The 26,158-nt window shown below is 37.1% G+C and overlaps 1 protein-coding gene and 1 long non-coding RNA gene across 3 annotated transcripts in view; one reads left to right on the plus strand and one right to left on the minus strand.

Annotated features, from left to right (window-relative positions):
* LOC100014747 (palmitoyltransferase ZDHHC11) overlaps nt 1–26,158 on the plus strand; it is a 252,599-nt gene that overhangs the window by 126,369 nt on the left and 100,072 nt on the right. The gene's annotated exons all lie outside the window — the stretch shown is intronic.
* The window catches only part of LOC130458479 (uncharacterized), a 153,609-nt gene continuing 128,856 nt past the window's right edge, over nt 1,406–26,158 (minus strand). The window contains exon 4 of the long non-coding RNA XR_008917817.1: nt 1,406–16,347. This is a non-coding gene — a long non-coding RNA (uncharacterized LOC130458479). The remainder of the gene's footprint in view (nt 16,348–26,158) is intronic.

A 26,158-nucleotide genomic window follows, 5' to 3' on the forward strand; every position in this document is an offset into this window, starting at 1 on the left:
GGGTGTGAGGTGTTGATCCAAACCTAATCTCGCCCACACTGTATTCCAGTTTCCCCAGCAGTTTTTATCAAATACTGGATTTTTGTCCCAAAAGCTGGGGTCTTTCGGTATGTCATAGACTATCTTGCTGAGGTCACTTACCCCAAGTCTATTCCACTGATTCTCCTTTCTGTATCTTAGTGTAACAGTTAAAATTAGTTTCTCTGCTAAAAGTATCATATTTTTATGAGGTTTATTAAATATTAAGAAATAAATAAGAAAACATGTGTCTAGGCCCAGAGCCCATTCACAAGCACTTACTCTATATCTTGCCTGCTAGGTAGAGAGCTGCATGTGCTTGGAAGCAGAAGCAGGGAGAGAGGTAGGCAGTACAGTCAGTTTAAATACCCATTTTGTTCTCTGCCCAGGTGGGTATCTCAGGTGGGATTTTGGGGAATTCTGGGAACTACCAAGGACTTCTGGGGATTGAAGTCCAGGATTCAAATCTCCATTTTTACATTTCCTCACCTGATCCTATTGGGAAAAGTTTCCCCAAAAGGATCATGAAAACATAATCAACTTAAAGATTACAACAATTTGAGGATGAGGGAAAAAAAGAATAAAACCAATAATTGCTAGACACATTGCCAAAAAGCCAGTTAGGGGGCAGTTCCCTTTGGCATGAAAGTATAGATACAAATAAATGTTCAATCAACAACACCCAAAGTTCATTCTTGATCTTCTCATGCAGTTTGTGGTCTGGAGGCATCTTCATGGTGTCTTCTCCAAACAATTCAGTTTCTGGATTCGGAGAGGTAGCATATTTCTTAACCTAAAATTCTTCTCAAAAGGAATTTAAACTTTGCAATTAAAATAATAATATTTTTACATTTCCCCGTGAAGAGTGTGATTGAAAAACACAGGATCACTTAAGGATGCATAGATGAATTATGAGGTATATGAATCAATTGGGAAGAGAAATTAAAATGACATCAGAAAAATCCCAATAAAAAAGAAAATTTCTGGATGAAATATAGACTATCAAAGTCTTATGTGTAAAAAGTCTAAGTAAAGGAAATCTATAACAGGTCCTTGAATCAGGACCCAATTAAAATGATCTAAGCAAGTAAGCATTTACCCAGTCAGTAGCCAGGACTACAGAAAGTTGCCACACTAGAAATGTCAGAAAAGGGACTAAATTATAGGAGCCACATAGGAGCCAAATTTGGGATACTCATCTGTAAGTATTTTCACAAAGAGTGTGGATACAAGGAAGGCCTATGTCTTAATGTATGTTAAGTGTCGCAACCTCGAGCCTTCACAGTAAATTCAAGTCCTTTGTATTGGCTTGGAAGTACATCAATCCTTCCTGTATTGGTTTATCTTTGGCCCTATGCAATGGCTCTTTTGTGTATCTTGTCCTGGAATCACACAGAATCATTAAGCAAAGTCCCATAATTTTTAAAAATAATTAGTGGCATAATTTTTATAGTCTCAAGCTTTTGGGGCATGCGTTAGCAAAAGGATTTTAAACTTATATTACTGCAAAATCAAAAAAGTTAAAGAAAATCTTAATGCTGGTGACATGTGCATCAAATATAAAAAGGAGAGAAAAATAAAAAAACTGAAATAGTATATTGCACATGCTAGAAATATATAATAATAAAAGAGTTTTAAAAATTCAAAAATGTAGCTTATAATCATTGACACACTGTGTCAGCTAAGGAAATATAGAATACAAGGCTTTCTCATCAAAAATGAGATCCATTTCCTCTTCATATCTGGCCATGATCCACTGTGAGTACAAGCAAATGAATTTTACAAGGTAACAGTTTTTTTTTTAATAAAGAACAATAGTACAAACATATAGGTATCAATATCCACAAATTCTCAATAGTCCAGTTAATTATAATAGCAAACAAACCTACTATCACATTTCACATAAGTTGTTGTATGGCATTTTTAAAGCCTATGAACTGATGGATATATACTTTCAACCTTGGTAAACATATTTTTAAACAAAGTAAAACTCATTTGGGTCTAGAACATCATCAAGAATTCTAGATATTCTGGAAGTAGTGGAAATAGTGAGCTGAAGAGTTAAAGATGAGAGATGCTCCCTTTTTGGGGGAAGGAGGCTTATAGGGGTACAATGCCCTGGGATTAACTTCCCAAATTCCATTCACATTCCTATAAATGCGGGAATTGGGGTTTATAATTGTATTTCACTTCAGCTACTAAAATGGGCCTTACCTCATGTTACAGGCAGGCAAAATGACCAGAGATTGTTAAGAAAAATTCTTTAAATTATGTCTAAAGAACACTTAAAATCAGTTTGAGATATTTAGCTCATTAAATTTTCCAAAGGTTGTTATAGCAATTTTCTGATGGAGTACATCTATCCTCTATGTGACAATTTACAAAGTCAAAAATAGAAAAGCTGTTTTTATGTGGGCTTACTCAATAATATTTGTTCAATATAGTTATAGAGGAAAAGCAACAGAATATAATAGGAGTTAAAACCCAGTAAATTAAAATGATCCAGTGTAAAAGAATAGTATTGAATGCAGTAATATATGAACTAAAAATCACAAAGTTAAATCTTAAACAAAGCAATCAGCAAAATGCAATAGAATACAGAGGTTTTTATAAAACATGGAGTCTGAAATGCCTTAAAAATATAACCTCCAGTCTCTTTAAGGTCCTTTTTTGTTTTTTTTTTTTAATTATCCATTTAGATGCCTATTGTCAGAAGGCAGAAGATTGGTAATGGCTAGGCAATGGGGGTTAAATGACCCGTCCAGGGCCACACCACCAGGAAGTGTCTGAGGCCAGATTTCAACCAAGGACCTCCCGTTTCTAGGCATGGCTCTCAATACACTGAGCTGCTGATCTGCCTCCCCATAGTAAGGGTGGATTTTAGGAATCTCAAATTTGGCTAAAGAGTTGCAGGGAGTTGAATTTTTCCCCTGGCTCCCAGGTGAGCTAAGTGAAAGAATCAATACAGTCAAAAGATATCCTTTTAAAATAGCCATGCTTTAAGTTCCTGTTTGGAAAAGTCTCTTCCTACTTTCCCTCTTTCTCTCCCTCTGCTATCCCCTGCCCCTTGCCACATGGAGGCTAATTGTAGCATAAAGAAAAATCACCCCCCCCCCCGTTTTTTTACCAGCTGGTTTTTGATCCTGAAGAATTTGGGTCTGCTACCAGAAGCCTGGGTCCTGGGCTTAGCGTGGGGTGATGAGCCATCTGGGTCAGAGGTAAGGGTGCAGGAATCAGCTGAGCCAGGAAAGCAAGAGAAAGACCAGGAGCAGCAGCCACTGGGGTCCCAGAAACAGGCAGGTAGCAGCTGGGATGAGTCAAGAGGCTTGCAAATGTGACTTTAAAAAATAGGCACTAGCTATTAAAAGATTGAGGGTATTTTGTCATAACCAACATGGTTCACCAAAACTGTAACAGTTAAAATTAGTTTCTCTGCTAAAAGTATTATATTTTTATGAGGTTTATTAAATATTAAGAAATAAAGAAATAAGAAAGCACAAGTCTAGGCCCAGAGCCCATTCACAGCCACTTACTCTACATCTTGCCTAATAGGTAGAGAGCCGCGTGTGCTAGGAAGCAGAAGCAGGGAGAGAGGTAGGCGATACAGTCAGTTTAAATACCCATTTTGTTCTCAGCCCAGGTGGGTATCTCAGGTGGGATTTTGGGGAATTCTGGGAACTACCAAGGACTTCTGGGGATTGAAGTCCGGGGTTCAAATCTCCATTTTTACATTAGCCAGTACCAAATTGTCTTGATGACCACTGCTTTATAATATAATTTGAGATCTGGGACTGCAAGGCAACCTTCTTTTGTATTTTTTTTCATTATTTCCCTGGATATCCTTGATCTTTTGTTCTTCCAAATGAACTTTGTTATGGTTTTTTCTAGTTCAGTAAAAACGTTTTTTGAAAGTTTAGTGGGTATGGCACTAAATAGATGGATAAGTTTGGGTAGGATGGTCATTTTTATTATATTATCTCATCCTACCCATGAGCAGTTAATGTTTTTCCAATTACTCAAAACTAGTTTTAGTTGTGTGGAAAGTGTTTTGTAGTTGCGTTCATATAGTTCCTGTGTTTGTCTCGGGAGATAGATTCCCAAGTATTTTATATTGTCTAAGGTGATTTTGAATGGAATTTCTTTTTCTAATTCTTGCTGCTGAGATGTACTGGAGATAGATAGAAATGCTGATGACTTATGTGGGTTTATTTTGAATCCTGCAACTTTATTAAAGTTGTTGATTATTTCCACTAGCTTTGTAATTGATTCTCTAGGATTCTTATGTAGACCATCATATCATCCACAAAGAGTGATAGCTTGGCCTCCTCATTGCCAATTTTAATACCTTCAATTTCTTTTTCTTCTCTAATTGCTACTGCTAATGTTTCTAGTACAATGTTGAATAATAAAGGTGATAAGGGGCATGTTATTTCACTCCTAATCTTATTGGGAATGCATCTAGTTTATCCCCATTGCAGATGATGTTGGCTGATGGTTTCAGGTTGATACTGGTTATTATTTTTAGGAAAGATCCTTCTATTCCTATTATACGTTCTAGTGTTTTTAATAGGAATGGGTATTGTATTTTGTCGAAGGCTTTTGCTGCGTCTATTGAGATAATCATGTGTTTTTTTGGTTTGCTTGTTGATATGGTCAATTATGTGGATGGTTTTCATGATATTGAACCATCCTTGCATTCCTGGTATAATATGATTTCTATTAATTTGGTTATTGATATGGTCAATTATGTGGATGGTTTTCCCAATATTAAACCAGTCTTGCATTTGTAGTATAAATCCCACCTGATCAAAGTTAATAACCCTCGTGATGACTTGCTGGAGTCTTTTTGCTAGTATCCTATTTAAGATTTTTGCATCTATGTTCATTAAGGAGATTGGTCTGTAGTTTTCTTTCTCCGTTTTTGGCCTGCCTGGCTTTGGGATCAGTACCATATTTGTGTCATAAAATGAATTTGGTAGAACTCCCTCTTTGCTTAGTATGTCAAATAGTTTGTATAGTATTGGGATTAGCTGTTCTTTGAATGTTTGATAAAATTCACTTGTGAATCCATCAGGCCCTGGGGATTTTTTTTCTTTGGGAGTTCTTTGATGGCCTGTTCAATTTCTTTTTTTGATATGGGATTGTTTAAGAATTCTATTTCTTCTTCTATTAATATAGGTAATTAATATTTTTGTAAATATTCATCAATATCACTTAGATTGGCATGTTTATTGCCATATAATTGGGCAAAATAGTTTTTAATGATTGCCTTAATTTCCTCTTCATTGGAGGTGAGTTCTCCCTTTGCATCCCTAATACTGTTAATTTGATTTTCTTCTTTCCTCTTTTTTTATTAGATTGACCAATATTTTGTCTATTTTGTTTGTTTTTTCAAAATACCAGCTTCTATTGTTATCTATTAGTTCAATAGTTCTATCACTTTTGATTTTATTAATTTCTCCCTTAATTTTTAGGATCTCTAATTTGGTTTTCTTTGGGGGGTTTTTAATTTGTTTGCTTTCAAGTTTTTTGATTTGCATGTCCAATTCATTGATCTCTGCCCTGTGTAATTTGTTAATATATGAACTCAAGGATATAAATTTTCCCCTGAATACTGTTTTGGCTGCATCCCATAGACTTTGAAAGGATGTCTCATCATTGTCATTTTCTTCAATGAAATTATTAATTGTTTCTATGATTTGTTCTCCGACTAGTTGATTTTGGAGAATCATATTATTTAATTTCCAATTAATTTTTGATTTGGCTCTCCATGTACCCTTACTGATCATTATTTTTATTGCCTTATGATCTGAAAAGTTTGTATTTATTATTTCTGCTTTTCTGCATTTGTATGCCATGTTTTTATAACCTAATATATGGCCAATATTTGTGAATGTGTCATGTGCTGCTGAAAAGAAGGTGTATTCCTTTTTGTCCCTATTTACTTTTCTCCATATATCTACTAACTCTAATTTTTCTTAGATTTCATTCACCTCTTTTACCTCTTTATTATTATTTTTATTTGATTTATCTAAATTTGATAGTGGTAGGTTCAGTTCTCCTACTAGTATAGTTTTACTATCTATTTCCTCTTCAATTCTACTAGTTTCTCCATTAGAAATTTGGGTGCTACACCACTTGGTGAATACATATCGATTAGTGATATTTCCTCATTATCGATACTCCCTTTTATCAGGATGTATTTACCTTCCCTATCCCTTTTAATCAGGTCTATTTTTACTTTAGCGTTGTCAGTTATCATGATTTCAGCTCCTGCCTTCTTTCTGTCAGTTGAGGCCCCAATAAGTCTTCCTCCACCCTTTAATTCTGACCTCGTGAGTATCTACTCACCTCATGTGTGTTTCCTGTAGATAACATATTGTAGGATTCTGGATGCTAATCCACTCTCCTAATCGTCTGCGTTTTATGGGTGAGTTCATCCCATTCACGATCAAAGTTATGATTGTCACTTTTGAGTTCCCTAGCATTTTGATATCCTCTCCTAGTTCTGATCTTTCTTCTTTTACTATATCTTTCTAAACCAGTGGTTTACTTTTAGTCGATCCCCCTATTCCCCTCCCTTGATATGCTTCCCTTTTTGGCCCCTCCCTTTTTGTTTCCTTCTTGTTTTTTTTAGGGTCTGTTAAATTCTCTCCCCCCTCTCCTTTGCTCCCTTTTTTTAATTCCTTCCGCCCTACCCCCCTTAGTGTTCCTTTCTCACTTATCCTGTAGGATAAGATAGTCTTCAAGATCCCCATGGATCTAGATGCACTTCCCTCTCAGAATTGATTTCACTGAGAGTAATATTTGAGTATTACCTATTAGCACTCTCTTCTTCTCCCTCTTATGAGAGTATTCTTCCCCTCCCCTTCCCATGTGTATCTTTGTGTGACAAAGATTATTCTATTTATTTCATTTCTTCAAATATTTCTTAGTACCATCATCTTAGTACCTTTTTTATATCATTTTACAGCCTTTAATGCCCCAATCTTTTCGTATGAATCGTTCTTCTACTATAATAATAAAAAACATTTTTGAGAGTTATAAATAACATTTCCCCATATATTAATATATATAATTTTATCTAATTGTAGTCCTTAAAGAACAGAGTTTGAATAAAAAAAGGGAAAAAACATTTTTCTCCTTTTCCCTTTTTTTTCATATTTACCTTTTCATGTTTCTCTTGATCTTTGTATTTGGATATCAAAGTTTCCACTTAATTCTCGTCTTTTCCTTACAAATACTTGGAAATCTTCTATTTTGTTGAATGCGCATACTTTCCTCTGAAAGTATATAGTCAGTTTTGATGGATACGTGATTCTTGGTTAAAGACCCAGTTCTCTTGCCTTTCTGAATATCGTGTTCCAGGCCTTGTGGACTTTTACTGTTGAAGATACCAGGTCTTGTGTGATCCTGATTGGTGCTTCTTTGTATATGAATTGTTTCTTTTTGGCTTCTTGTAGGATTTTCTCCTTAGCTTGAAAGAGCTGGGATTTGACAATTACATTTCTGGGAGTTGTTTTGGGGGGGGGGGTTAGTGTAGAGGGTGTTCTATGAACTCTTTCAACGTCTCTTTTGCTCCCTTGTTCAAGAACTTCAGGGCAGTTTTCTTGGATGATCTCTTGTAGTATGGTGTCAAGATTTCGGTTTATTTCTGACTTTTCAGGTAGACCAATGATTCTCAAATTGTGTCTCCTTTCTCTGTTTTCTGGATCTGTCACCTTGTCAGTGAAATATTTTATGTTTTCTTCTATTTTGTCAGTCTTTTGACTTTGCTTCATTAATTCTTGCTCTTTTGCAAGATCATTGGTTTCCAGTTGCTCAGTTCTGGTCCTTAAGACCTTGTTTTCTGCTTTAATCTTTTGGTATTCAGCTATGATTTCTTCATTTTTTGGAACCATTTCCCACTTCTCTTTCCAGAAGGCTTCCATCTTTTTGATAAGCTCCATTTGATACTCTTCCAGGGCTTGTGGACAATTTCTGTTTTTTTTTGTTTGTTTGTTTGTTCGTTTTGTTTGTTTTTTGTTTTGTTTTGTTTTTGCCTTTGTATGAGTTTCGTCCAGTATTTCCTCTGTAGCCTGCATTTTTCCTCCATAAAAATTCTCAAGGATCACAGCCTTCTTATTGGGTTTTTGGGAAGGATTTTGAGGCTCCTGTGCACAATTAGCCATTTTTCTGGATGTTTTCTCTGGATGTTTTCCCTTCCCTCTTTAGTTAGAAATCTGAATCAGCTGGGCAGGTTCTCTGCGCATAAGGAGCAAGGATTTTGCCTGGGGCAAGCTCTTGATTCTCCATAGTCCTTTGCATCTCTTCTCGGTGCCACCCTCCCAGGGGAGCTCAGGATCTGTGCTCTCCTGCCTGCCTGGTTTTCCAGTATCGCTGATTTCAGGGGTGAGTCCCCTGCAGTCCTAGTCAGCTCCCGAGGACCCAGAAGTGTCCCCTGCTCACTCCAGAAGCACTCTTCGCTCACTCTCTGGCTCTGGCGGGCATGCTGGCTCTGGGCACCCAAGGTCTGTGTTTTCTCATGTGCTGGGGTTTTTCCGCCTAGCTGCTTTCAGTGGTGGGTCCCATGTATTCCTAGTCAGCTCCCAAGGACCCATAAGTGCCCCCTACTCATTCCAGAGGAGCCCCTTGATCATTCATCTTGCCGTGCGCTGGCTCTGGCTCTGGCTCTGTAGATGGGGGTAGAGGAGGATGGATTGGCTAGTGTTTGGGTGGAATCCCTTTCACCCTCTTATAGACTGGAAAAGCCCCAATCCCACACACCTTCAATGCTGCGCCCTACTGTACAGCTCCTTCACTCCTCTGAAAATGATTCTTAAGGTCTTTTGGGGTAGTCCTTGTTGGTGTGTGCTGGAGAGAGTAAGTAACCCGCATTTAGACTGCCACCATGCTTATCCAGAAGTGTCTATAACATTTTAAAATTTGCAAAACATTACTCATAGACAGCATTTGAGATCTATAGCAATCCTGTAAGTTGTATACTCCCACATGGATCTTTGAACTCACCCATTTTGGCCCTTCCAAATAGATAGAATTCTTTTATCATCCAGACCTCTAAATCTATTGGGGTAGGAACTCCCTGGTGAGGAAATTTCCTCTGTCAATGAATATCAGCAACCATTATGCTACTTATAGTCTTGAAGAGTGTCCTGGGGGACCTAGAAATCAAATGACATATCAGAGGTCACAAAGCTAATGTTAGCTCTAACTTATATCCTCCTGACACTGAAGCAGGCTTTCTAAAGTCTTCTATCCCATGGTGTCACATGAAGTATATGGGCACATTAAATATTATTTTACCCATCTGAGGACACTGAATTACAAAGGAAAATTTGCCCATTGTCACATGTCATGTGATGTCATAGGAGGGATTCAAATCAAAGTCTTCCATTCTTCATTAGATTAAATTATAACACTTTGACCTAGTAATAAGAGTTATTATTTTCTTAGGTTATTGAGTCTGACCTTCAATTACATTTACCTCTTATCCTTACACATAAACTTGCCCATTGATTTTGTGGCATATAACTATTGTGGTTCATTCAGGTCTTGGTATGGTTCATTGTTTCATTCTTTCCTTCTCTTTCTTGAAAGATCATTCTTTTACAACATATCTTTTTTAGCTATGTTAGCCAAAACAGAAACAAATTATGTCTAAACTCACATGAGAGATGAATTAATTCCAGTTTTTTTAAAGGTTTCAATAGGACTATATATATTACAAGTGAATCATGGCATTTTTTCTGATAACTTGATTTTATTAATTTTCATCTCAAGTTTGGGATTACATATCCTATCACCTGCCCCATTCTTTCTTTCAAGTAGGAGAAATGGGGCACTGGAAGAAAGATCAGCCTTAGAAATGGAAAGGGTCACAGATTTTAGCTGAAGAGAAAAGATAGTTATGGTGCTATACCTGGTGTCTCTAAAAGGGAATATACTTTAAATGTAAGACATTCTTGAACAATGAAATTCTCACTACACAGGGGAATGTTATCCCAAAGAAGACAAAAAGAAGAGGAGGGCAATATACACACAGAAACTAATATAGCTGATCAGAATCTTCTTTGAAGAGTTCATGTTAAAAAAAGAAAATGTATGAAAGTCAGAGAGTGAATAACTAAGTATGAGGGCAAGAGTTTTATGAATCGCTATAAATTATTAAGGAATCCAAGGTCCTGAATCTGTTGTGGGAGGCTGGAGATTAACCCTTGGTCCAGGGAGGGTGCTCTTTTTTTAGTTTTGGAAAATATTTAGTTAATTTAGAATATTTTTCCTTGGTTACAAGAATCATGTTCTTTCCCTCCCCTCCTCACCACTCTCTCCCATAGGCATAGTGCAATTCCATTGGGTTTTACATGTATCCTTAATCAAAACCTATTTCCATATTATTGATATTTGTACTAGGGCGATCATTTAGAGTCTGTGTCCCCGATCATATCCCCATTGACCCATCCTCAATCCAGTTGTTTTCCTTCTGTGTTTCTATTCCCACATTTCTTCCTCTGAATGTGGATAGCATTTTTTCTCATAAGTCTCTCCGAATTCTTCTGGATCATCACATTGTTACTAGTGCAGAAGTCCATTACATTCAATTGTACCACATCAGTCTCTGTGTATAATGTTCTCCAGGTTCTGTTCCTTTCACTCTGCATCAGTTCTGGAGGTCATTCGAGTTCACATGGAATTCCTCCAGTTCATTATTCCTTTGAGCATAATTGTATTCCATCACCACCAGATACCACAATTTGTTCAGTTATTCTCCAATCGAAGGGCATCCCCTCATTTTCCAATTTTTTTTGCCACCACAAAGAATGCAGCTATGAATATTCTTGTACAAGTCTTTTTCCTTATTATCTCTTTGGGGTACAAATCCGACAGTGCTATGACTGGATCAAAGGGCAGACAGTCTTTTAGTGCCTTTTGGGAATAGTTCCAAATTGCTTTTCAGAATGGTTGGATCAATTCACAACTCCACCAGGAATGAAATAATGTCCCAATTTTGCAACACCTCCTCCGAAATTTATTACTTTCCTTTGCTGTCATGTAAGCCAATCTGCTAGGTGTGAGGTGATACCTCAGAGTTGTTTTAATTTACGTTTATCTGATTATAAGAAATTTAGAACACTTTATTATGTGCTTATTAATAGTTTTGATTTATTTATTTGAAAATTGTCTGTCCCTTGCCCATTTATCAATTGGGGAATGGCTTGATTTTTTTGTACAATTGATTTAGCTCCTTATAAATATGAGTAATTAGACCTTCGTCAGAGGTTTTTGTTATAAAGATTTTTTGCCAATTTGTTGCTTCCCTTCTGATTTTAGTTGCATTGATTTTATTTGTACAAAAACTTTTTAATATAATGTAATCAAAATTATTTATTTTATTTGCATTTTGTAATTTTTTCTAACTCTTGCTTGGTCTTTCCTTTCTCAAAGATCTGACAAGTATACTATTCTGTTTTCACCTAATTTACTTATACTTTCTTATTTATATTCAAGTCATTCAACCATTCTGAGTTTATCATGGTGTAGGGTGCGAGATGTTGATCTAAACCTAATCTCTTCCATACTTTTTTCCAATTTTCCAAGCAACTTTTGGCAGATAGTGGATTTTGATTCCCCAAAGCTGGGATATTTAGGTTTATCATAAACTGTATTTATTTTAAGACATTCAATTTCTTTTTTTCTTCTCTAATTGCTACTGCTAGTATTTCGAGCAAAATGTTAAATAATAGAGGTAATAATAGGCATCCTTCTTTTACTCCTGATCTTATTGGGAATGCTTCTAGTTTATCCCCATTGCAGATGATGCTTACTGATGGTTTTAGATAGATACTGTTTATTATTTTTAGGAAAGGCCCTTCTATTCCTATACTTTCTAGTGTTTTCAATAGGATTGAGCGTTATATTTTGTCAAAGGCTTTTTCTGCATCTATTGCGATATTCATGTGATTGTTGGTTTGCTTGCTGATATGGTCAATTATGTGGATGGTTTTCATAATATTGAACCCATTCTTGCATTTCTGATATAAATTCCACCTGGTAATCTCATGATCACTTGCTGGAATCTTTTTTGCTAGTATTCTATTTAAGATTTTTTTCATCTGTATTCATTAGGGAAATTGGTCTATAGTTTTCTTTCCCTGTTTTTGACCTGCCTGGGTTTGGAATCAGTATCATATTTCTGTCATAAAAGGAAGTTGGTAGGACTCCTTTGCTTATTCTGTCAAATAGTTTGTATATTATTGGGATTAGTTGTTCTTTGAATGCTTGATAGAATTCATTTGTGAATTCATCTAATCCTGGAGTTTTTTTTCTTAGGGAGTTCTTTGATGGCTTGTTCAATTTCTTTTTCTTATATGGGATTACTTATGTATTCAATTTCTTCTGTTAATCTAGGAAATTTATATTTTTGTAAATATTCATCCATATCACCTAGAGTGCCATATTTATTACCATATAATTAGGTATAATAGTTTTTAATGCTTGCCTTAATTTCCTCTTCATTAGAGGCGAGGTCTTCCTTTTCATCTTTGATACAATTAATTTGGTTTTCTTCTTTACTTTTTTTTAAACACTTACCTTCCATCTTGGAGTCAATACTGTTTATTGGCTCCAAGGCAAAAGAGGGGTAAGGGCTAGGCAATGGGAGTCAAATGACTTTCCCAGGGTCACATACAGCTGGGAAGTGTCTGAGGTCAGATTTGAACCCAGGACCTCCTGTCTCTAGGCCTGGCTCTCAATCCACTGAGCTACCCAGCTGCCCCCTTCTTTACTTTTTAAAAATTAGATTAACCAGTGATTTATCTATTTTATTTGTTTTTTCAAAGTACCAGCTTCTAGTCTTATTTATTAATTCAATATTTTTTTCACTTTAGATTTTATTATTTTCTCCATTAATGTTTAGTAACTCTAGTTTTCATCTTAGGATTTTTAATTCATTCACTTTCTAGATTTTTAATTTGCATGCCCAATTCTTTGATCTCTCTCCTCCCTAATTTGTTAATATAGGAACTCAAGGATATAAATTTCCCCCTGAGTACTGCGTCAGCTTCATCCCATAGATTTTGGAAAGAATGTCTTATCATTGTCATTTTCTTCAAGATAATTATAAATTGTTTCTATGATTTGTTTTTTAACTAACTGATTTTGGAGAATCATATTATTTAATTTCCAATTAATTTTTGATTTGCCTCTCCATGTACCCTTACTAATTATTATTTTCATTGTGTTGTTGCATTTATTATTTCTGCTTTTTTGCAATTGTTTGCCATGTTTTTATGCCCAAGTACGTGGTCAATCTTTGTGAATGTACCATGTGCTGCTGAAAAGAAGGTGTATCCTTTTTTGTCCCTATTTATTTTTCTCCACATATCCATTAACTCTAGTTTTTCTAAGATTTCATTCACATCTCTTATGTTTTTCTTATTTATTTTTTGGTTTGATTCATCTAAATCTGATAGTGTTAAGTTCAGGCCTCCCACTAGTATGGTTTTACTATCTATTTACTCCTTCAACTCCACTAGTTTCTCCCTTAGAAATCTGGATGCTATGCTATTTGGTGCATACATGTTGAGTACTGATATTTCCTCGTTGTCTATACTGCCTTTTATCAGGATGTAATTACCTTCCCTATCTCTTAACTAGATCTGTTTTTACTTTGGCTTTGTCAGATATCATGATTGCAACTCCTGTCTTCTTTTTCTCAGTTGATGCCCAATAGATTTTGCTCCATTCACTTACCTTAACCCTGTGTGTGTCTACTTGCCTCATGTGTGTTTCTTGTAGACAACATGTGATAGGATTTTGGTTTCTAATCCACTCTGCTATTTGCTTGTGTTTTATGAGTGAGTTCATTCCATTCACATTCAGAGTTCTGATCACCAGCTGTGTATTTACCAACATTTTGATTTCCACTCCTAATCCTGCCCTTTCTTCTTTCACCACTTCCTTCTACACCAGTGTTTCATTTTTAATCAGTCCCCCTAATTCCCACCCTTATTTTACTTCCCTTTCTACCCCCTTCTTACTTCACTTTTATTTTTCTTTAAGATATCTTTAAACTAGTCCCCAAACTCTCCCTCCCCTGTATTGCTTCCCTCCCCACCAGTCCATTTGTTAACCTTCTACATCTCTATAGGGTGAAGCTCAATTCTCTGCCCCAATGGATCTGATTGTTCTTCCTTCTTTGAGTCTGAAATGGACCCAAATTCAAATGATGCATGTAAGAATTAAATATTTCCTGTCTCCAACCTCTTTACCCTTCCAGTGTATTGGTGTTCTTCCCCACTCCTGCCATGTGTTTCTTTATGAAATATAAATTTATCTCATTTTGTCTCTTTTCCTATTTCTCTTAGTATTACCCTCTTTTTTACCTCTAGTTATATCTATCTATCTAGATACACATACAGACATACACACATGAATATCTCTATATATATCTCTGCATTTTGTCCTATAAAGTTTGTCACTGTTCCCTCTAAATATAATTCTTCTTGCTACCAAAGTGACAATAACAGTTTTTAAGATTTACGAATATCCTCTTTTCTTATAGGGATACAAATCATTTTAACTCATTGGGTCCCTAAAAAAATGTTTTTGTTTTTGTTTTCATAATTACTTTTTGATGATTCTCTAGAGTCCTGTTGTTAGATTTGGTTTTCTGTTCCCTCAAAGTATTGTGTTTTTGATTGGTGAGGAAGGGTTTTTGGAGGTCTGGAGTTTTGCTGCCTCTAAACTGCCATCTTGACTCCACCTCCCAAGGGTTCCCTATCAAGAATGACAGACTCGGTGGAAGGCCTTTAAAGATCGAGAGATTTATTTAGGTTAAATTTTCAGGAGGCAGCATGCAGGACCAACTGCCTCCCTGAATAAAGAAATGTTCAGAATTTTTATATCCTAAAGGGAGTGATCTAAGTGACTTGGAAAGATGGGGAAGGAGATGAACAATGGGAACAAACAAGGGAGGCAATCAAGAAAGAGAGAATAGGTGCCTTTTGGTCTAGAGGCCTAATCATTTACATATATTGTTTATGATATCCTGATCATAAAGGTGGGTAAGTAATGCATCTTGAGAAACTTAGGGATGTTTGAGATCATAAGTGATGCTTGAAATGTAGGGATCAAATGTAGGGTAAGTTATCTGGAGAAACCTAGAATTTTGGGATTTCAAGAAAAGGTATCCTCTCATGCTCAGACCCGTATTTTAAGACTAGTTGTAATAAATGTGATAATCTGTGGAACTCTTTCTTGTTGTTGTAAATGGATACTCTGATAGACTGGTCATATACTAGGGAAACCTGTGGGTGCCTAGTTATAAATGGAGATAGGGGTATTTCTTCTGAGAGATAGAGAGATGCTGCTAGAGGGGGCTACTATGGGGTTGTCTATTGATCACTATTGATGGCTAATAGATCAACATTTTTCCTAACCTACTCCTCCTTCAATACCGCCCTTCACCTCCCAGTTTCCAACCATGCCTTTCTGCTTCCCTTTCCCCTCCCCCAGTCTTAGTTACCTTCTAAGTAACTCAGGGGAACTATGAGGTTTCAGAGAAATATCCTTTACTCTTCTTTTCTCAGGTAAGGAGATTTAATGGGAAAACAAAAAAAAAAAAGGATGGAAATTGAGGTGAGAGGGATGAAGCTGTCCCTAATCTATAAGGAGGATTGGGAGGATTTGGGGAAATGTCAGTCTTGTCACAATTGTGACTCAGGGACAGTCAGAGAGATGGAGGACAACTCTTAAATCTTCTTTCTTCTTCCAATTACACAAAGCCACTAACAAAAGTAAATTTCTTCTCAGGTTAATTCCAAAAGTCCCCCCTACCCCCAAGGGTCCTTTAGCCTGAGACAAAAGCTAACAGGAATCAGTTCTCAGCTTCTTCCCCTTCGGCCAGAAGCCAAGGAAGTTTCTCTCCAAAACCAAGAGAAATACTTCAAAGCTAGAAATGCCAGCTTCTTCTCCATCACTTTGTCAGAGCCACCCAGGTCAGAAAACCCCAGAGAAGAAGTTTTTCCTTTAGTCAGTAACCCCAGAGAAGAAGTTTCTCCCTTGGTCAGTAACTCCCAAAGAAGGAAGTTTTTCAGTTTATCTCCTCTGGCCAGGCTCCCAACTGCCTTTCCTGGGGACATTCTGTTCGGAATCTTCACCTTGATTGACAGATCATGTCCTTTACTTTGGTTTGCATGCTTGGCTTGGCTTGTAAATTCTCTCTTTCTTCATGCCTTTTCCACAATCCTCCCTTTTCTTCTTCAAAAACTGCACCTTGCATTATTTCTGTATTACAATTGGCACCTCGGAGTTTGACTGAACCCCACAATCCTTTTACAGGCAGAGTAGAATAAGAAAGAAACAATGTTTAGACAAGTTATTTGTGGAGTTGTGATTGTGGTTGTCATTGCGTGTTTTGGGGTCTACCACATATTGTATAGCAGAATGACTCATATGATAATGGAATCTATTGATTATATAGGCAACATAACAATGTCTGTTTTGCATTTGCCATTCCAGATAGACCCTATACTCTGGAAGGTCCTGGGTCAAGTGTATGTGATCTTTATGGCTATCCTTCAAACTTTAACCCAACTTAAGAAGATCTTTAGGTTTGTGGTTCCCCTTAAGGCAGAAAACATATTGTCTATTGATAACAACCTAGAAAGCATGATTAAGGCTGTGTTTGAGCAATTGATTAAGGAAAAAGGGCTAGATCTGGTTGTGGGCAAGGACAATGAGCAAACAGAGAATGTACCTATGGAAAATGGAGATGAAACTTAGAACAAGCCTGGTGGACCTGAGAAAATCTGTCCACTAAAAGAGGTCACCAAATTGTCCAGTAATACTGGTGTAATACACTCAAAAGCCCATAGACAATTCTCTCCACAGGAACTTAAATCCATAAAGAGCCGTTTCCCTAAATTTGTTGAAAATCCTTTCAAATATCAGAAGGAGTCGAAACAAGTTTTGAGGATCTTTGATCCTGATTTTGAAGATGTTGAGTTCCTGCTATCAGAACTGTTCATCCCCCATGAACATAGAAAATTCCTGGAAAAGACAAGATCTGATAGCAATTTTACTAGCTGGCCAACTGTGGAGCAAAGGGTAGATATGGACTTTGCTAATCCTATTTGCATGTCTTACCTAAGAAAATGCAGGGAAAACTTGCTATGGGCCATAAAACTATGCTGTTCAAAACCTAATGCATGGTTTGACTAAGTTTGACAAGATTATGCAGGATAAAGGGGAACATCCTGCCACATACATAGACCGTCTGTCAGAGATGGCAGATTCAATCTTAGGTCTAGAAGTTGATAGCGAGGAGTCTTCTAGCTATGTCCGTAGACAATTTCTAAGGGATTGCACACATAACTTAAAAACTTTTTTCAAACACTATGTCCCCAAATATGATTCAGTCTCTCTGTTAGAATTGCAGGAGGCAGCATCTTAACTACATGAGAATAGTTCAGAACAAAGCAAACAAGTTCAGGACCTAAAAGAAAAGTTAGAAATGGCAGAATAATCTTAAACAAAAGATTGAAGAAATCAAGAGACTGAATACAGTTAAGACATACACAACATCTAGTTACAAGAAACCTAGTTACAAGGAAAAACCAGTGCAGAGAGAAATGAGGGAATGTTTCTTTTGTCACAGGAAAGGTCATTTGATGAGAAATTGTTTTTTAAAGAAGAAACATGAGATTGATAATAAGAACACACTAAATGCACAAACTAAGTACTAGAAGTCCACTTGTTCACATTGCAAATTAAAGTCCTCACAGCAAACTCCGGACTTGCATGAAATGCAAAATGCAATTAACTCTGGAGCCAAACATAAGTACTCTGATATGGTTAGGAAAGAGTTATGAAGCCAGGCCCATAATATATATAGTGCAACAAATGGAGATAAAGAAATAGTGAGAATGAGACTGCAGTTGAAAATAGTAGAAAAAAAGTTGGGAAATAGTGAAAATTCAGTGCAAGAAAGTGAATCTGAATGATAGTACATGCATTACAGCAAGAGAAAGGCAGAGACAGATTAAAGAGACAGAAATAGAAATAAAAGGAATTATTTCAGAAATTGCAAATGAGATAAGAGATTTTAATAATAACTGCATAGTAACCACACAGGAAAGAAGTCTTAAGGAAATCTTTCTTAGAAAACTTTTTTCAGTGTAGAGTAGATAATGGGATTGAATTGTGCAAAAGGGAAAGAAAGAATAAGTCACAAGAACTCAAGAAAAAATTAGTGACTGATACAGACACAATTTCAATTCCCTACAGGCTACTATTGCTAAAGAAGAAAATATAAAGGCTTTGAAACCATTCACAGATGAACTCCCACTAAACTCAGATTTTTCTGTAAATAGCTACATGGAATAGATACCTTTTTTTTTTTTTAAATATATTTTATTTGATCATTTCCAAGCATTATTCGTTAAAGACATAGATCATTTTCTTTTCCTCCCCCCCACCCCCCATAGCCGACGCGTAAGTCCACTGGGCATTAGATGTTTTCTTGATTTGAACCCATTGCTTTGTTGATAGTATTTGCATTAGAGTGTTCATTTAAAGTCTATCCTCTGTCATGTCCCCTCAACCTCTGTATTCAGGCAGTTGCTTTTTCTCGGTGTTTCCACTCCCATAGTTTATCCTTTGCTTATGAATGGTGTTTTTTTTTCTCCTGGATCCCTGAAAGTTGTTCAGGGACATCACACCGCCCCTAATGTAGAAGTCCATTACGTTCGATTATACCACAGTGTATTAGTCTCTGTGTACAATGTTCTCCTGGTTCTGCTCCTCTCGCTCTGCATCACTTCCTGGAGGTTGTTCCAGTCTCCATGGAACTTCTCCACTTTATTATTCCTTTGAGCACAATAGTATTCCATCACCAACATATACCACAGTTTGTTCAGCCATTCCCCAATTGATGGGCATCCCCTCGTTTTCCAGTTTTGGGCCACCACAAAGAGCGCAGCTATGAATATTTTTGTACAAGTCTTTGTGTCCATTATCTCTTTGGGGTACAGACCCAGCAGTGCTATGGCTGGGTCAAAGGGTAGATATTCTTTTGTCGCCCTTTGGGCATAGTTCCAAATTGCCCTCCAGAATGGTTGGATCAGTTCACAACTCCACCAGCAATGAATTAATGTCCCTACTTTGCCACATCCCCTCCAGCATTCATTACTTTCCTTTGCTGTCATGTTAGCCAATCTGCTAGGTGTGAGGTGATACCTCAGAGTTGTTTTGATTTGCATCTCTCTGATTATAAGAGATGTAGAACATTTCTTCATGTGCTTGTTAATAGTTTTGATTTCTTTATCTGAGAACTGCCTATCCATTTCCCTTGCCCATTTATCAATTGGAGAATGGCTTGATTTTTTGTACAATTGATTTAGCTCATTATAAATATGAGTAATTAAACCTTTGTCAGAGGTTTCTATGAAGATTTTTTCCCAATTTGTTGTTTCCCTTCTGATTTTAGTTATATTGGTTTTGTTTGTACAAAAGCTTTTTAGTTTGATGTAGTCAAAATTATTTATTTTACATTTTGTGATTCTTTCTATATCTTGCTTGGTTTTAAAGCCTTTCCCCTCCCAAAGGTCTGACATGTATACTATTCTGTGTTTACCCAATTTACTTATGGTTTCCTTCTTTATGTTTAAGTCACTCACCCATTTTGAATTTATCTTGGTGTAGGGTGTGAGGTGTTGATCTATTCCTAGTCTCTCCCACACTGTCTTCCAATTTTCCCAGCAGTTTTTATCGAATAGTGGATTTTTGTCCCAAAAGCTGGGATCTTTGGGTTTATCGTATACTGTCTTGCTGAGGTCGTTTTCCCCCAGTCTATTCCACTGATCTTCCTTTCTGTTTCTTAGCCAGTACCAAATTGTTTTGATGACTGCTGCTTTGTAATATAGTTTTAGGTCAGGGACTGCAAGGCCCCCATCATATGTGTTTTTTTTCATTATTTCCCTGGATATCCTTGATCTTTTGTTCTTCCAAATGAACTTTGTTATGGTTTTTTCTAAATCAGTGAAGAAGTATTTTGGTAGTTCAATGGGTATGGCACTAAATAGATAAATAAGTTTGGGTAGGATGGTCATTTTTATTATATTGGCTCGTCCTATCCATGAGCAGTTAATGTTTTTCCAATTGTTCAAGTCTAGTTTTAGTTGTGTGGCGAGTGTTTTGTAGTTGTGTTCATATAGTTCCTGTGTTTGTCTTGGGAGATAGATTCCTAGGTATTTTATTTTGTCTAAGGTGATTTTGAATGGGATTTCTCTTTCTAGTTCTTGCTGCTGAGCTGTGTTGGAGATATATAGAAAAGCTGATGATTTATGTGGGTTTATTTTGTATCCTGCAACTTTGCTAAAGTTGTTGATTATTTCAATTAGCTTTTTGGTTGAATCTCTAGGATTCTTTAAGTAGACCATCATGTCATCCGCAAAGAGTGATAACTTGGTCTCCTCCTTGCCTATTCTGATGCCTTCAATTTCTTTATCTTCTCTAATTGCTACTGCTAGTGTTTCTAGTACAATGTCAAATAGTAGAGGTGATAATGGGCATCCTTGTTTCACTCCTGATCTTATTGGGAATGCATCTAGTTTATCCCCATTGCAGATGATATTAGCTGTTGGTTTTAGATATATACTGTTTATTATTTTTAGGAATGACCCTTCTATTCCTATGCTTTCTAGTGTTTTTAATAAGAATGGGTGTTGTATTTTATCAAAGGCTTTTTCTGCATCTATTGAGATAATCATGTGGTTCTTGCTAGTTTGCTTGTTGATGTGGTCAATTATGTGGATGGTTTTCCTAATGTTGAACCAGCCCTGCATCCCTGGTATGAATCCTACTTGATCATGGTGAATGATCCTTCTGATCACTTGCTGGAGTCTTTTTGCTAGTATCCTATTTAAGATTTTTGCATCTATATTCATTAGGGAGATTGGCCTATAGTTTTCTTTCTCTGTTTTTGACCTGCCTGGTTTTGGAATCAGTACCATGTTTGTGTCATAAAAGGAGTTTGGTAGAACTCCCTCTTTGCTTATTATGTCAAATAGTTTGTATAGTATTGGGGTTAACTGTTCTCTGAATGTTTGATAGAATTCACAGGTGAATCCATCAGGCCCTGGGGATTTTTTCTTAGGAAGTTCTTTGATGGCTTGATGGATTTCAATTTCTGATATGGGATTATTTAAGAATTCTATTTCCTCTTCTGTTAGTCTAGGCAGTTTGTATTTTTGTATATATTCATCCATTTCTCCTAAATTGGTGTATTTATTGCCATATAATTGGGCAAAGTAATTTCTAATGATTGCCTTAATTTCCTCCTCATTGGAGGTGCTGTCCCCCTTTTCATCTTTAATGCTGTGAATTTGCTTTTCTTCCTTCCTTTTTTTAATTAGATTGACCAGTACTTTGTCTATTTTGTTTGTTTTTTCAAAGTACCAGCTTCTTGTCTTATTTATTAAATCAATAGTTCTATCACTTTCGATTTTATTAATTTCTCCCTTAATTTTTAGGATTTCTAATTTGGTTTTCTGCTGGGGGTTTTTAATTTGATCTCTTTCGAGTTTTTTCAATTGCATTTCCAATTGATTGATCTCTGCTCTCCCTTGTTTGTTAATATGAGCTTTCAGGGATATGAATTTGCCTCTGATTACCGCTTTGGCTGCATCCCAAAAGGTTTGAAAGGATGTTTCGCCATTGTCATTTTCCTTGATGAAATTATTAATTGTTTCTATGATTTCTTCTTTAGCTAAACGGTTTTGGAGTATCATATTGTTTAATTTCCAATTGGTTTTAGATTTGGTTTTCCATGTACCATTACTAATCATTATTTTTATTGCCTTGTGATCTGAGAAGGCTGCATTCATTATTTCTGCTTTTTTGCATTTGTGTGCTATGTTTCTGTGACCTAATGTATGGTCAATTTTTGTGAATGTGCCATGTGGTGCTGAGAAGAAGGTGTATTCCTTTTTATCCCTATTTATTTTTCTCCATATGTCTATTAATTCTAATTTTTCTAAGATTTCATTCACTTCTTTTACCTCTTTCTTATTTATTTTTTGATTTGATTTATCTAAATTTGATAATGGTTGGTTTAAGTCTCCCACTAGTATGGTTTTATTGTCTATTTCTTCCTTCAATTCTCCTAGTTTCTCCATTAGAAATTTGGGTGCTATATTATTTGGTGCATACATGTTGATTAATGATATTTCCTCATTGTCTAGAGTCCCTTTTAACAAAATATAATTACCTTCCCTATCCCTTTTGATCAGGTCTATTTTTGCATTGGCTTTATCAGATATCATGATTACCACTCCTGCCTTCTTTCTATCAGTTGAGGCCCAGAAGGTCTTACTCCATCCTTTAATTCTGACCTTGTGGGTGTCAACCCGCCTCATGTGTGTTTCTTGAAGACAACATATGGTAGGGTTTTGGATTCTAATCCATTCAGCTATTCGTCTACGTTTTATGGGTGAGTTCATCCCATTCACGTTCAAAGTTATGATTGTCATTTGTGGACTCCCTGGCATTTTGATTGCCTTCCCTAATTCTAACCTTTTCTTCTTCGGCTCTACCTTTTAGTCCAGTGATTTACTTTGAATCAGTCCCCCTTGTCCCCTCCCTTGATGTTTCCCTTTTTAGTCCCTCCCTTTTTGTTCCCTCCCCCTCCCCCCTCTCTTTCCCTCCCTTTTTGTTCTCCCTCTCCCCCTCCCCCCCTTGGTTTTCCCTTCTCCTTACCCTTGTTGGGTAAGATAGAATTCAAGATCCCAATGGATCTGGATGTTTTTCCCTCTCAGAGTTGATTTCCCTGAGATTGAGGTTTAAGTAACCCTCCCCCCCCCTCTTCCTCTCCTTCTTATAGGAGTTTTCTTCCCCTCCCCTTCCCCTGTGAATCTTTGTGTGAGAACCATTATTCTATTTGGTCTTTCTTTACCCCCTATTTATACATTACATTTTCCCCACATATTAGTATACATAGGTTGATATAAATGTAGTCCTTATAGAAGAGAGTTTGAGTAAAAGAAGATAACATTTTTCCCCTTTCCTTAATATTTACCTTTTCAGGTATTCCTTGCTCTTTGATTTTCGGTATCAAACTTTCCACAGAGCTCTGGTCTTTTCTTTGCAAAAAGTTGGAAGTCTTCTATTTTGTTGAATGCCCATACTTTCCCTTGGAAGTATATAGTCAGTTTTGCTGGGTAGCTGATTCTTGGTTGGAGACCCAGCTCTCTTGCCTTTCTGAAGATCATGTTCCATGCCTTACGATCATTCAGCGTAGAACTTGCAAGGTCTTGTGTGACCCTGATTGGCATTCCTTTATATCTAAATTGTCTTTTTCTGGCTTCCTGTAGGATTTTTTCTTTTGTTTGATAGCTTTGGAATTTGGCAATTACATTCCTGGGAGTTGTCTTTTGGGGGTTTAGTGTAGAAGGTGTTCTGTGAGCTCTGTCAGTGGATGTATTGCCCCCTTGTTCTAGAATCTCTGGGCAATTTTCTTTGATTATATCTTGTATCACCATGTCCAGTTTGGTGTTTATTTCTGGCTTTTCTGGGAGTCCAATTATTCTTAAATTTTCTCTTCTCCCCCTGTTTTCCAGATCTATCACCTTGTCGGTGAGATATTTTATGTTCTCTTCTAATTTCTTGGTGTTTTGGCTTTGCTTTATTAGTTCTTGCTTTAAAGCCTGGTTTTCTTTTACAGTTTGGTCAAACTGGTTTTGTAGATGCGTGAATTTCTTTTGCATCATTTCCCACTTTTCCTCCCAGAGGGCTTCCATCTTTTTGGTCCTTTCTGATTCAAATTCTTCATGGGTTTGTGGAGAGTTTCTATTTCCTTTGGAAGATTTTGGAGAATTTTCTTGTATATCTTCTTCTATCTGCTCTGTATTTTGTATTTTGGCTCCATAGAATGTGTCCAGAGTCGCCCCTTTCTTCTTATTTTTCTTGGTATTTTGGGGCTTCTGTGCTTCTGTGGAGTTTGTCATCTCTGAACGTGGAGGATTGGCTTTTCTTGTCTTTGTCTGGTGATCAGAGGCTTTAGTCCTGGGCAGATGTTGGTTCTATGAGCGTTCCCTGGGTTAAACTGAATATGCCTCACTGGAACTGGAATGGAAGGGTCGGACCACGAGACCACACTCTCCCCCTGGCTCGATTTCCGGAAGTTGCCTTCAGAATCCCTGGCCGTGAGGCTGTTTCGTTGGCCTGCGGGGGGATGGGCTGCCGCTTCCCCAAGCTCCGAGAGCACAGACTTTCACTGAGACTTGGATAGCAGGATCCAGCCCGTGAGGCTGTCTTGCCCGCCCTGAGGGTTGCTGTTGTTTTGACCAGCTCTCTGCAGCGGAGGCCCCAGGCAGTAACTTTCACCAGGACCCACCGGCTCTTTGCAGCGGAGGCCCCAGGCAGTAACTTTCACCCGGACCGACAGGCTCTCTGCAGCGGAAGCCCCAGGCAGTAACTTTCACCTGGACTGGGACTTGGGTAGAAGACCCTGAGGGTTGTTGTTCCTCAGACCCTGCTCTCTGAGCCCAGCGCGGCTGCCGCTTCCAGGAGCCTTGGACTCTGCGCTCCTACCCCTGAGGTCTGAGGGATCTCGGGTTCTGGCTTTTAAGGGGAGCCGTACCTTTTGAACCGGGTCCAGGTCCAGGAGGAGGGTTCCCAGGGTCTGTGCTGTTGATCGTTTTGAATTTCGGCGCCTTAGGAGCTTCTAGTTTGAGATCGGTCGGGAAGGGTTTTCCGGAGATCTGAACTTCAGCTTTCTCTAAGCCGCCATCTTAACCGGAAGTGGAATAGATACCTTTAAAAAAGACATCTAATTTGAATCCAGAAGCTGAAACTTTCCATCCAGCAATGAGTGATATAGGTGAGGAAAAATTAACTGAAAATGGAGCTGACATTACTTTTGAACACAATAATCCTATTCAAAGTATTGGAGGTGATATGACAGTTAAATTTGAATATGGTGATGGAATGGAATTCTTACCAACTGGAAAAACTACCATGGATTCAAAAGACAGGCTTGAAGCCAATGTTCTAAGGGGCAAAGGGGAATCTAGCCAAAACAATTGCTGTAATTTAGGTTCATGTTCCTATGTAGTACAGAATACAAGCTCAAATGTAAACTTCATGGGAAATGAATTAAATAAAAAAAGAATTAACTGAGTTATATATGCACCTGGCAGAGAGTAGCAAAGGCATGAACACTGATTTAGTGGTTATGAACACCTTAGCTACAAAAACAGAAACATATGTTTGTGCTGTGGGACAGAATGAAGGAACACATCCTGATGATGCAAGGGGAAATGTAGAGGTACCAAAATTATTCTCAGAACAAAATACTGAAAAAGAAGGAAAGATTCCTATCTCTATATAGTCAAATGAGAATGAAGATAAACATAAACCTCAGATTAGTGGTAGAGAAGGATCTATGATTATTAACATTATAGAAGATCTGCAAGAATAATCAAACCCCATACTATCTAGTTTACCAATTCTAAATGACATTCTAAAGCTTAGTAATGACAAACTACCTGAAACTGATTTGAGAAACAAAGATGTTGGTGACATAGGCTTACATCAGAATGCAAAGCCAGAGTTACCAGCATCTGACAAAAGTTCACATAGCATTGAGCAAAATCCAAAGAACATACTGATTGGATTCAGTGATTCAGATTCAGATACTGAATCTGAAATAATACCAGAAGACATGATAATAATGGGATGAAGATGATTTAGAACAAATGCCTTGCCAATTTTATAAGCTTTATGAAAAGGTAGATGAAGAAGGGGATTTGTGGGACACTAGTGAGAAGATAGAATACCTGGAACCAGTGCAAACAAAATCTTGCCAAGACAATGATGAGGAATTATTCTTTGGGCATAGAATAAGTTGCATACCATTAGAAGAAATTTATGCAAGCTTAGGGGTTGATAATGAAGATGATTTTATAGAGAAATTGAATTACATGGCTTATAATGATACAGATTTTGAATGGGAAAGAGAATATTAAGGAACATGCTAAAGAACTGGAGGAGGAGAGATGATACACAATTTCACTTCTATTCTCTAACTTCACAAATATGACAAGCACTATTCATGCTGTAACAGTGAAACCAAGATTTGTTG

Source organism: Monodelphis domestica, chromosome 3 (genome assembly GCF_027887165.1).
Source record: "Monodelphis domestica isolate mMonDom1 chromosome 3, mMonDom1.pri, whole genome shotgun sequence".
NCBI classification, from domain to species: domain Eukaryota; kingdom Metazoa; phylum Chordata; class Mammalia; order Didelphimorphia; family Didelphidae; genus Monodelphis; species Monodelphis domestica.